The following is a 12,582-nucleotide window of genomic DNA, read 5'->3' as shown; positions in this document are numbered from 1 at the left end:
CATGACCCTGTCACCGGTTCACCACTGTTCCTTCCTTGGACCACTTTTGATAGATACTGACCACTACAGACCGGGAACACCCCACAAGAGCTGCAGTTTTGGAGACGCTCTGATCCAGTCATCTAGCCATCACAATTTGGACCTTCGTCAAACTCGTTCAAATCCTTACGCTTGCCCATTTGTCCTGCTTCTAATATCAACTTTGAGGACAAAATGTTCCCTTGCTGCCTAATATATCCCACCCACTAACAGGTGCCATGATGAGGAGATCATCAGTGTTATTCACTTTACCTGTCCGTGCTTAAAATACATATATCTTAGTACATTTAATGTAATTTGATGTGCAGTGTGGTTGCTTAAAGAATTAACATTTATTTATTTATTTTTTAATTTATTTTTAATGTTGGTTTTATTACTATTAACGATTATAAACGGGTTTGGGTTTGTATCAACTCTTTGTATATATATATATATATATATATATATATATATATATATAAAAGAATTAAAATAATTTGTATGCATTATGTACGAAATAATAGCAAGCGTTAGACCAAGAAAACTACGCAGCAACCGTTCACCTCCACGCCGTTAGAGAGCAGCACTCAATCCGCCCGAGACAACAGCGGAGCGTTTGAGACTGGAGCCGCTTTACTGCCGCTGTCCAGCACTTCAGCATTCAGCACCCAGGCCAGAGTGCCAGCGAGAAGCCTGATCCTTACACAGCGACCGAAACTACACAAAACACCGAGAGAGACCGGGTTTAAACAGAAACCCCTTCACGAGGCTCGAGGCTTGGGCGGGTAAGACCAATCTATGGATTTTTATATATATTTTTAAACTCGCTTAGTGATCGCGTCGACGGTTGCTATGTTATGAAAGCCATAGATTTTTTGTAACTAAATGAGTCGTCGATGAAATGTAGACAAATCGCCTCGGTAAAGGCTTTGTTTCTGCTCTGGATGTCCTCTGAGTGTGTGTGTGTGTGTGGGGGGGGGGGGGGGGGTTAGTGTGTCGCAGAGCAGCAGGACGGGGATTAATGCTCCTGCTCGGGGTGTTAAAAGGACAGTTCCGCCTGCAGCAGATGCTCGTGTTTTGCTCCGCGTTTTGCGCTCATTTGTGCAGGCGTTGTGTTAAACCTGCCCCAAGTGTTCAGATCTACTTCACTTCCGAACAAGAATACTCTCAGAAATAAAGTACTCGTGCCTCGTCGCTGGCTTTAGTATCATCACGGGACGACACTGTTGTGTGCCTTTAAAATGGACGTATGTTTACACAACTTTGCAAATCGTTTAAAAAACAATTCACTTTCCCTGATGCAAGACACAAACTAAACACCAGGAAAATGATGATAGATGGCCAGAAGTATGTAAACACACATTCTTATAAGCTCTGCTGTTCTTTTCTGGGAAGGTTTTCCAATAGAGTGCTTCTGTGGGGATTTGTCTTTCAGCCGCTTGGAGCATTAGTAGGATTCGGTACTGATGTTGGGTGAGGAGACTGAGGAGCAGTCAGAGTTCCAGTCCAGTCCAAAGGTGTTCATTGGGGTTGATATTGGGGCTCTGTGCAGCAGACTTAAGCTTTTCTACTCAACCCTTGGTCAGCCATAGCTGCATCTCAAATTACATTCTATGCACTTACACTGTGTTCATAAGCATGTGTTTTGGGATGCATCTCATGTCTTCATTGCATTTACGTTTCTGGTATTTGGCAGACAAGTGACTTACATTTTATCACCTTGTATACTATTGAGCAATTGGGAGTTAAGGTCCCACCAGGGGAAGCTTGGTGGCTTTGGGATTCAAACTCACAACCTTTCGATCTGTAGCCCAACATCTTAACCACTAAGCTACCACATCTATTAGTTACATCTTCATGGATGCTTTGTGCACAAGAGCATCGTCACGCTCGAACAGGTTTGGACTTCCAGTGAAGGGATTTAAACCTACATAGACTTTTGAGACAATTATATATGTTTGTGGAAGATGCACGTGGTATAACGGTCAGGCGTCCACATACTTTATATGCCATATAGTGCATACATTTCTGAGCTCGATAGATAAACACCGATCTGTTGTTTCGTGATCAGTGGTTTATAGGAAATGATTCCAGGTTGGTATCATATCATACCTGAAATAGCGTTAGTAAGGTATGTATAGTGGTTATTCCTCTTTATTACTTTTATTACTTTACTGACTATGATGTAGCCATGTCATGTCGGCTCTTTTTTGGAGTGGTTTTGATGAACGGACGTCACTTAATACTGTCAGTTTGAAAAGGAGTGTGCCGTTCTCACTGTATAAAACACAGTTTATCTAATCTTTCATGCATTGGTTTATACAAGCCATGGGCAGATTTCCTAGAGGTCTCTTACCAACAACATCCAGGAGGGAAAACAACATAAAACATGTTACTTTGGCTAAATATCTCACTGTAGATTTACTGAGATCTCTTTTTTAGAGCCCATAACAGCAGGTTTTAGTTCATGTAGGTACAAATAGAAAACTTTAAATTGAACACATGCTAAGAAGCTGTTGTTTGCGAGCATGATAAAATTCCTTTTAATGTCACTTAAGAGAAAAAAATGTATAAATTATTAGAAAGGAAATTGCCAACTTCATGATGATGGCTGATTTTATCAACACTGTATCTACAAAAGGGAGTGATAAGTAAGGGGAAAAAAACCACACAATGACGCATAGGGTCCTAGAAAACGAATCAACAACAGGGCTGTGTCATGGCATTAACACCCTAAAGTCCAGAAAGCAAATTTCCACATTTCCATTTTAAATCCATTTATAGGTATATTTAATGCTGTGGAGCATGTGTGAATCAATTATATGTTATAGTTTGTAGTTTGTATTGTTTCGAATGTCTGGTACAAAGCTCTGGCTCTGAAGATTCCTTCTCCAAATCAATTGTTTTAGCCGTTAACACAAGTGTTAGGATTTGTTCCTATAGAAATGAGAAAACAACAAGCACATGAATATAAAGCTGTGATGTGCCTTCCAGCCTGCACTACAGTCACCGGGTCATATGTTATTGTTTGTATAAGGTTCTAGGTCAGTGTTGGTGAAGCGTCCTGTCTGTCACCAAAGCCCACGCCAGTGAAGTTCACAGCTTGATGGGGAATTGCCTGGAGGTCCTGTTTGTGCAGGAGCCTGAAGCAATCGCTGGGTTGGCGATCACTAGCCAATGTAAACATGAGCCATTGTGTCCAGAATCTCTGTGTTTGTTCATTTAAAGCGTTTGAAGAATAACTGATGGATTACAGAAACAGGTCACATATGGTCCGGATGTTCGCACTCGTGTTTACTGGCTTTACTTATATTGTCTACATTTAATGAAATAGCTTAACTGTGCACAGTTTTGATCCTGATGCTGACTGGATGGTTGTGTAATACCTACAGTGTGTGACATAAACACTATTTGCACTTTTGTACGAGTTCCTGTATTATCTTATGTTGAGGCTTGGTCCCTGATGATTAGTATCGCATCCCATTGTGCATATAGGCATATATGTGTGTATGTATTGATAGGCTTGATATGTATAATTAAATACATGCAACCAAATTAGGTAATATAAAACAAAAATTTTTGTTGCCTTTTCCACTAATGGATGCCTGATCTGGTGGAAGTAAACAAGTGTATATGGGATGCAAAGTAAACACTCCAGTTTGAGTTTCATTGGCTGCTGGAAAATAGACACTCACTCACACATACAGACACACACACTAAATTCCTTCTCAAGTCTCTGAGTGTGCTGCACCACATAAAAATTAATGTGTGTCTGTCTGTCTGAGAGAGAGAGAGAGAGAGAGATAGGTAGGTAGATAGATAGACAGAGAGAGAGAGAGAGAGAGAGACTGCATACACATTCTCAGTGACACCAAGCCAGTGTTTATGTCTGAGGCCTTAAAGTCACGCTGGCTTGTGTGTGTGTGTATGTGTGCGTGTCTGTGTGTGTATATGTGCGTGTCTGTGTGTGTGTGTGTATGTGTGCGTGTCTGTGTGTGTGTGTGTATATGTGCGTGTCTGTGTGTGTGTGTGTATATGTGCGTGTCTGTGTGTGTGTATGTGTGCGTGTCTGTGTGTGTGTGTGATTTGAAATGTAGGTGGAGCTTGTTAATTCCGACTGCACTTTTCACAATAGACACTGTAACAGAGTGGCTGTTGTTTTTGTTCACCTTTCCCCTTGTTATTTTACCCCCCTCCCTTTTCCTCTCCCTTTTTGTCTCCTCTCAGAGCCTACATTTCATCAAATAAGCCCTTCTCTTTCTCCTGCTCCCCCCTGCCCTAGTTCTCTGATCCCCTCAGCTCTCTGAAGGACACACATCACCGCTGGGGGATATTCCACATCTCTCTCTCTCTCTCTCTCTCTCTCTCTCTCTCTCTCCCCCTCTCTCTCTCTTTGTATGTCTGTGTTTGTTCCGCAGCAGTACAAATAAACAGACAATAAAAAATGACCATCAGGGAAACCCTGGTGTTCTAGCATATGTCTATTCTTTAAACAGTTCATCTGAATGTGTGTTTAAACACTAAACAGAAAAATTGACACCCACTGGCAGCCTCTCTCTTTCTCTCTCTCTCTCTCTCTCTCTCTCTCACATTCTCTAGTAGGTTACATTCTTCAAAAGGGCAGTACTTAAACTCAAAAGCAATAGCCATCATGGGTGCATTCAATTATCCACATTATCATGTATCACCATTTTAGCTCACTGCCTACATTACATTGGTTTATTTAATGTTTTCTGCTAAGTTTATTTTTTACAGGGGCTCTTTTTCATTTGCTAAACACATAGCTACATAGCTAGCTGGATAGCAAGTAAATCGCAAGGTTGTATTACCGAGCATTTTAACCCCTGAAGAACGTTTAACTAAACGAACACAAGCACAAAGATTAGCTAAGCCATGATTGTTGAATGTTTCATGAAACCCAGTGGATATTGTAGACAGAATATCTAGACAAACTGCTCAAATTTTGACGCTAAAGCTCCAAAAATCGTGAATACATTTTAATGGGGGAACACGTCCACCTGCTCATTTGTGCAGTTGTCGAATTAGCCGATCAAGTGGCTGCAACACAACACAGAAAATCATGTCAAGAAATGTTGGAGCAACATTTTTCCAATCTGTTCATTTTTTGGTGTCTACTGTAGCCTCCGGTTCCTGGATCTGTAGTCTACTGCTGATCCACCTAAAGGGTCAACATGTCCATCCTGAGGTGCTTTTCTGCTCACTATAGTTAGAAAGAGTGTTTATTTGACTTAGCATATCCTTCCAGTCGGCTCATATCAGCTTTTTGGTTTCGAAATAAAACAATTTTGGTACCAACCCACAAAAAAATATCCATCCATAGCAACATATTCCATAGGAGAGCTACAGAATTATGGGATTGTCTACACCCAGAATGACAGCTGGCAACTGGCTGAAAAAATGCTGCATAAACACTGCTGCCTGCTTACGGAGCATCCTTCTGATCTGAACGCAGTGCAGCGATCAAATTCATGCGAACGATGTAGCAGACATCGATTCTTGCATTTGATACACGTGCAATTAAAATCAATGTGAAATGTTTTTTTTTTGCCGCAAGCGTGTGATTGACAGAAGGGAAATGAAGAGGGAGAGATTGAGGAGAGAGAGAGAGAGAGAGAGAGAAAGAGATCGAGGGGCGACTCGGTGGTAGGATTGATCTGTACTGTAGGTATGCGGTGCAGGAATGGGCGCTACTGTAAGAGTTGCTGTCAGAGTGTATCACTGCTTTCTGCTGCACTGAGCATCACTGAATATCGCTCACACACACACACACACACACACACACACAGACACACACACACACACACACACTGAGTGAGCCACGTCCTTGTCAGAATGTGCTGGTGGCCAAATTAACACGCCTCTGCAGTCTTATCAGCGTGCATCCATACTTAACATGCAGCTCATACACACACACACACACACACAAAAACAACACACTCCAGCATTAATCCCCTTCATTAATACAGTATCTAATATTTTAATGCAGGTCGATGAGAGAGGGAGGCTTTGGATTAGCTGTTTGTCTTTGATGTGTGTGACATACAGCCTGAGCATGGCTTTTCTTATCCTATCTGTGTGTGTGTGTGTGTGTGTTTCTGTGGCATACCTTCATTTGAACAGTCACATTAAAAATGATGCACCTGCTTGAAGTGCAGGATGTTCGGAAGAAACGTACTCCAAGACTTTAATAAAATAAATAAAGGAATTAAATCCAATCAAATAATATATTGCTTATTATAGTGATTTATTTTTAAACAAATGACTAATGAACAAATGACAAACAAATGATAAACAAATGACAAATGAACAAATGACAAATGTCTTCATCTAAACTCTAGATAGATAGATAGATAGATAGATAGATAGATAGATAGATAGATAGATAGACAGAGACAGACAGACAGACAGACAGATAGATAGATAGATAGATAGATAGATAGATAGATAGATAGATAGATAGATAGATAGATAGATGGATAGATAGATAGATAGATAGATAGATAGATAGATAGATAGATAGATAGATAGATAGATAGATAGATACTTTATTCATCCCAATGGGAAATGTACAACTTCCAGCAATATGCAGAAGCATTGGTAATAAGGTAATAAATAATAAAATAAAATAAAATAGAAATATAAAAAAAAATAAATACTAGAATTTAAGGGTACAAAATATAACAAAAAATATAGCAAATAATAATAATAATAAAATACAATAAAATAAAATATACCAAAAAAAAAACCTTACACAGAATTTTAATGGTTAATGAAATTTTAGATTCTTATTAACAAACATCCCAGAGAGCAGAATCGGGTTTGATATCATCATTAAAGTGGAATCGGTGTTTAGATTTGAAAATAAAAAGTAGTAAAAACCGAGTTGAGTAATTGTGAAGACGCTAAAGAAAACACCAGCAGATTACCTTAAACAAAGAATATTATGTTGGGGATGGGGTACCTTAGGGGTTAAGGTGTTGGAATACTATTCAGATGGTTGTGAGTTCGAATCCCAGGTCCACCAAACTGCTGCTGCTGGGCCCTTGAGCATGGCCCTTAACCCTCAATTGCTTAGTTACATAAAAAAACTAGAATTGCTAATCTTGCTTTACGAGAAAACAAATTTGTTAAAAAAACAAATAGGAGAAAAAGCAGCTTGTTAAAGTTTGTTTCATTTCTCAGGACACAGTTTGTTTCATTTCTCAGGAAAAGAAAGCAGTTTTCTGGGGCATGTTATAGATCCACCATGAAGCCTTCAGCATATAGAGTATATTATAGAATATTGTATTCATGGACAGGTTGTGTGTAGTGTTTGTGTAGTAGAAAGTTACACAACAAAGCGCACTGTGCATCAACGTGAGTGTGTATGAATGTGAATGTATTTATATACGTGAACCTGTATGTTTCTTTCTGTTGCCTCTGTCCTGTGGGTCAATGGTTGATTGTGTAATGGCACCGTGAGTCATCTTCAGCCTGTATCTGTGAACACACACACACACACACACACACACACTTTTACAGAGTGTGAGTTTTCACATAGTACATTTACATAGTACATTTTGAAAGTGTTAGTTATGAGTTAACACTTCCAGTTTCTCTGTGTGTGTGTGTGTGTGTGTGTGTGTGTGTGTGCTAAATGACTCATCCAACATTCAACAGTTGGGTGTTAATAATATGTACTTGACATATTATTCCATTTCAGATTTCTCCTGTGTGTCCTATCAGATTTTTCATTTTAATACCTTTTGTCAGTTCTAAGCATAATGCTAAATAAAACCTCTAGAGAAGCTACTTAACACTAAACATAACTACTTTGAGGTTAATTAACTTAGTTACTGTTGATATGGATTGTTAAATTACAATATTTAAAAAAAAAATACATATAAAAGGACAGTGTTTTGTTATATAGTAAAAGAATAAAAATATTAAACAGGAAATAACAACATTAAATAGCTGTGTCGGTGTTATACATCGACCAGGCATAACATTATGACCACCCATCTACTATTGTGTTGGTCCCCCTTTTGCTGCCAAAACAGCCCTGACCCGTCATGCACTGTGTATTCTGACACCTTTCTATCAGAACCAGCATTAGCTACTTCAGCAATTTGAGCAACAGTAGCTCGCCTGTTGGATCGGATCACACGGGACAGCCTTCGCTCCCCACGTGCATCGATGAGCCTTGGCCACCCATGACCTTGTCTCCGGTTCACCACTGTTCCTTCATTGGACCACTTTTGATAGATACTGACCACTGAAGACCAGGAACACCCCACAAGAGCTGCAGTTTTGGAGACGCTCTGATCCAGTCGTCTAGCCATCACAATTTGGTCCTTCGTCAAACTCACTCAAATCCTTACGCTTGCCCATTTTTCCTGCTTCTAACATCAACTTTGAGGACAAAATGTTCACCTGCTGCCTAATATATCCCACCCACTAACAGGTGCCTTGATGAGGAGATCATCAGTGTTATTCACCTCACCTAGCAGTGCTCACAATGTTATGCCTGATCGGTGAAAGTAGACTAATACTGTATAAGTAGCCACTCTTAACCATATCAGATTATGCCCAACTAAGAGGCAGATGGGTTTAGCAGTTGAACCAAGCAAGAACCACAAACTGAGGCAACACAGTGTACAGACTCACTGACAGGGAGAGTTGAACAACTGAAAATTGGGATAAGATCTGGCAACATGGGGTACAGACTCACTGGAATCAACAACATGGACACTGAGCTCAGTGTATCTACTTCACTGGCCTGCATCTTCACCAGACCTGAATCCAATAGAGACACTTTGGGCTGTAATAGAATGAGAAACTCAAACACATGGCTGACGAATCTGCATCAATTTTGTGATGTCATCATATCAACACGGACCTGAATCTTAAAGGGATGTTTTCAACAACTCGCAAAAATCATTCCATGAAGAACTGACAGCAACCTGTTATTAGTATGTTGTTCCTTATAAGAAAGTGGCCCATGAGTGTATTTCCCAGTTCTCTAACATTTAATCTCACCCCAAGTCTCCGACTCTCAGTTTGTCTTTTTGTGTTTGTATCAGATTGTTGATCCAAATAACAAGCTTCAAGGTTTTTTTTTTTTCCCTCAAAGCCAAAAAGACAGGAAATCGATCGTTTCCACTCAGACTTTTGTGTTGAACTTCATGACAAAAACACAAGAAACACTTGTTGAAGCCCTGCTCTCCTTTATTAAGAAATACATAAATGATGTTATATTTGAAGCAGTTACTGGTTGTCTTGCTAACCAGCTAGTCTAATAAATAAGCTAGCTAAGGAATAACACACAACCAGCCTGGAGTGTGTTATTACACTTATACCACAGTAATTACACTAACAATTACAATTCATTAAGGAGCAACACATCTCATACATCAATGGTTTATAGTTAGATTTCATGCTTCGAGACACAAGTCCCTGTTCTCACTTATGGTATAGCTGTAAGAAAAAAAACGTAATTTCCTCACTAGCCTCGTTGTTTTTTCTCTTTCTTTTTGGATCACATCTCTTTCACTTATCCTCTCTCTTTAAAAAAGGCAGCTTGTGATTTGCCAAAGAAACCAGAAAGCGTGAACTTCGTTCACATAATGTCACATGTCTCCAAAGACAAATGTTTATAGCCAATAATTATATGTTTTACTCTGTAAAACAAAAATCTGTTTATTATTAGTGTTAGATTATGTCCCTGTGTGTCAGCGGTTACTATAGAAACAATGAATGAGCACATTAAAATTAACTTTTTAATTATTATTATTATTATTATTATTATTATTATTAATAATAATAATAATAATAATAATAATAATAATAATAATAATAATAATATTTTTTTTTTACATTTGACATTTAAAAAAAAAAATTATTTTAATTTTTATTTATTTATTATGGATTTTAACTTCCTTTTAGCCTCCTTTTTGAGCCACTGGAAACCAAAGGAAAGTGAATGATTCCTTCAAACGCTAAATACTGATATGAAGTCAAATGTTAAATGTGATGCTGAAACACAGATGTGTGTGTGTGTGTCTGTGTGTGGTGTTTGGTGAATGCTTGAAGGACATCTGTGCTGGATTGGTGTGACTAGCAGGAGGATAACAAGAGCAGATGAAAGGGGTTTTGTTGAAGGGACAGAGCGAGGTGCCTGGAGAATTAAATGATGAAACTGAAGAGAAGCTGTTTGAAGCTTGCTCAGGCATCTAGAGAAAGAACAGAGAACATGCAACGCATGGCAATGACTTGAGATGTGCGGGAGTCCTTCGGTGTAACACCACAATAAATATACAGTACAAATGTTTCCCTGGATGTTGGGAATGGTTGACGATGAAATCGCTGTTGTCAAAACATGACAGTCATTCCATGGGGTTTCCGTAGATATGTGAACGTAGACAAGCGTTAGATCTCTGTGTGTTCCCTTTCTTCTCTGCTCTTGTGTCTTGTTGACTGTTTCTCAGTCACTGATCAGTTATTTAGTTAACAATGCGCTTATCTATAACTAATCTACAATCCCTTACATGCTCCGCTTTTCATGTGGCATGAGTATCAGATGCGATTCATAAAAATAGGCAGGTGTAAAATGTCAAGACGTATATTCAAGCAGATTCCGATTCTCTAACTCAAAAGCTGAAAGGTCTGAGACACGTTATTAATGATCGATGTAAATGTGTAACGGCATCCACCAAACAAAATCAATCCAAAATCAACAAGCTAATGCCTTTCCCATACAAACACATAGAAGGATTAGAAACACAGGAAGTTCTAAGCGAAGGTATACTGTATATATTCTACATAATGTATGTAATACAGCATATAGCTTTCAGGTCAAGCAACGTCATTTCTTGTCCTTTATCTTTTTCTCTCCGTCCTTCTGGAATGACTTCAGAGGGAAACAGAGAGAGAGAGAGAGAGAGAGAGAGAGAGAGAGAGAGAGATGCTAATAGACAGAAATATTGATAAGACCAATCTGTTAGAAGGGAGTCATCTTTTGATGATGCAAACTGTGGTAGCTTGCGGTAGCCAAACAGTACTGAGGTGTGTGTGTGTTTGAATCCACTGAATAATAGAAAAGCGTGCCTACTCCACAGCATACACAAGGAAGGATCAGCAGATCTGTCCTGTCTTAGGTTTCCAGGTGTGTGTGTGTGTCTGTGTGTGTGTGTGTCTGTGTGTGTGTGTGTGTGTGTGTAGTATTTTGTTACCAGACCAGATGTCTGCTGTGCTGAAGAACAGTCAACAATAGCCATTATATTACACACACACACACACACACACACGCACACACACACATTTTGACAGACTGCTAGTGGTTAATGCCTTCACTTATCTTTCTGCTTTATTGCCAGAGGATTTTAGAGCCACTCCTTGGTACCTCATGCAAATAAACACACACACACCATTTCCATGCCAAAATTCTCACATATTCTCTTCATCGATCAACCTGTTCATCCATTTATCCATCCACTTATTCGTCCATCCATCCATCCATCCATCCATCCATATGTCCATCCATTCATCCAAATATCCATCTTTTCATTCATCCATGCATGAATGCATCCTTCTATCCATCCATCCATCTATTCATGCATCCATCCATCCACCTTTTCATCTATCTATCTATCCATCCACTTATCCATGCATCCATCCATCTATCCACCTGTTTGTGTATGTGTAAACCAAATATACTCCTCTGTTCATATTATTTCCTGAATCATAGTAATTGCGTATTCGCCCCCTCATCCTGTCTCTCAGTATGTACAAACACCACATCCTCTCTCTGTCACTATTATCTCTCTCTCTCTCTCTCTCTCTCTCTCTCTCTCTCTCTCTCTCCTTCATACACACACACACACACACTCCATCAGTTATTATATTACCCCCAATAGACTGCACTGCCATGCTGCTGACAGCAAAAACTGCTGAACAGCTCTGACTTCTTTTTAAGAAAAAAAAAATCACTATTTATGTAAAGGGCTGTAATCCTCTTTAAAATAAGAAAAGTCTTTACAATTATAAAATCCTATGTAATTGTTATTATGGAACTAAAACGAGTCATTTGTTTCCTTAAAATACATTTTTTTTGCATAATTATATTCTGTAAATGAATTCCCATTTCTCAAACCACACACACACACACACACACGCGCGCGCTCGTATTTATTGCTTATTGCTCTCTCATGCTCTTAGTTGTATTTTGTCCTCTAAATTACATGAAGGAGATGTATCACATGCTGTGTGGCCCTGCTGCCTCAGCGCTCACTGACTCACAGCACCGATGGCGAGTCGTTTCTAAGTGAAAGACATCTGTCTTCTTCCCTTTCTCTGTCCCTCTGTTCTAAAAGTGCACCACAGGTACACGAGGGAACATAAACACTCAAGGTGAGAATAAAACTAGCCTACAGGTGTGGTTAGTCTCTATCCCATTCGCTGTAGTACTAAAATAAAGGTTATGTAACATGTATCAAGCTGGGACACCTTTATTAAACTTCAGTTATAAATGCGTTGGTGTTTGTGATGCAGTCATCTATTTAGCCA

The 12,582-nt window shown here is 39.2% G+C and overlaps 1 protein-coding gene across 2 annotated transcripts in view; it reads left to right on the top strand.

The window, feature by feature from the left end:
• Positions 1-644: 644 nt before the first annotated feature.
• Positions 645-12,582, top strand: part of srrm3 (serine/arginine repetitive matrix 3) — an 80,895-nt gene continuing 68,957 nt past the window's right edge. For both annotated transcript variants that reach the window (XM_058383936.1, XM_058383935.1), the window contains exon 1: positions 645-803. The gene's annotated coding sequence lies outside the window, so the exon portion shown is untranslated. The remainder of the gene's footprint in view (positions 804-12,582) is intronic.

This window comes from Hemibagrus wyckioides, linkage group LG28 (assembly GCF_019097595.1).
Source record: "Hemibagrus wyckioides isolate EC202008001 linkage group LG28, SWU_Hwy_1.0, whole genome shotgun sequence".
Lineage (NCBI taxonomy): Eukaryota > Metazoa > Chordata > Actinopteri > Siluriformes > Bagridae > Hemibagrus > Hemibagrus wyckioides.
This window is presented reverse-complemented; position numbering and strand designations above follow the sequence as displayed.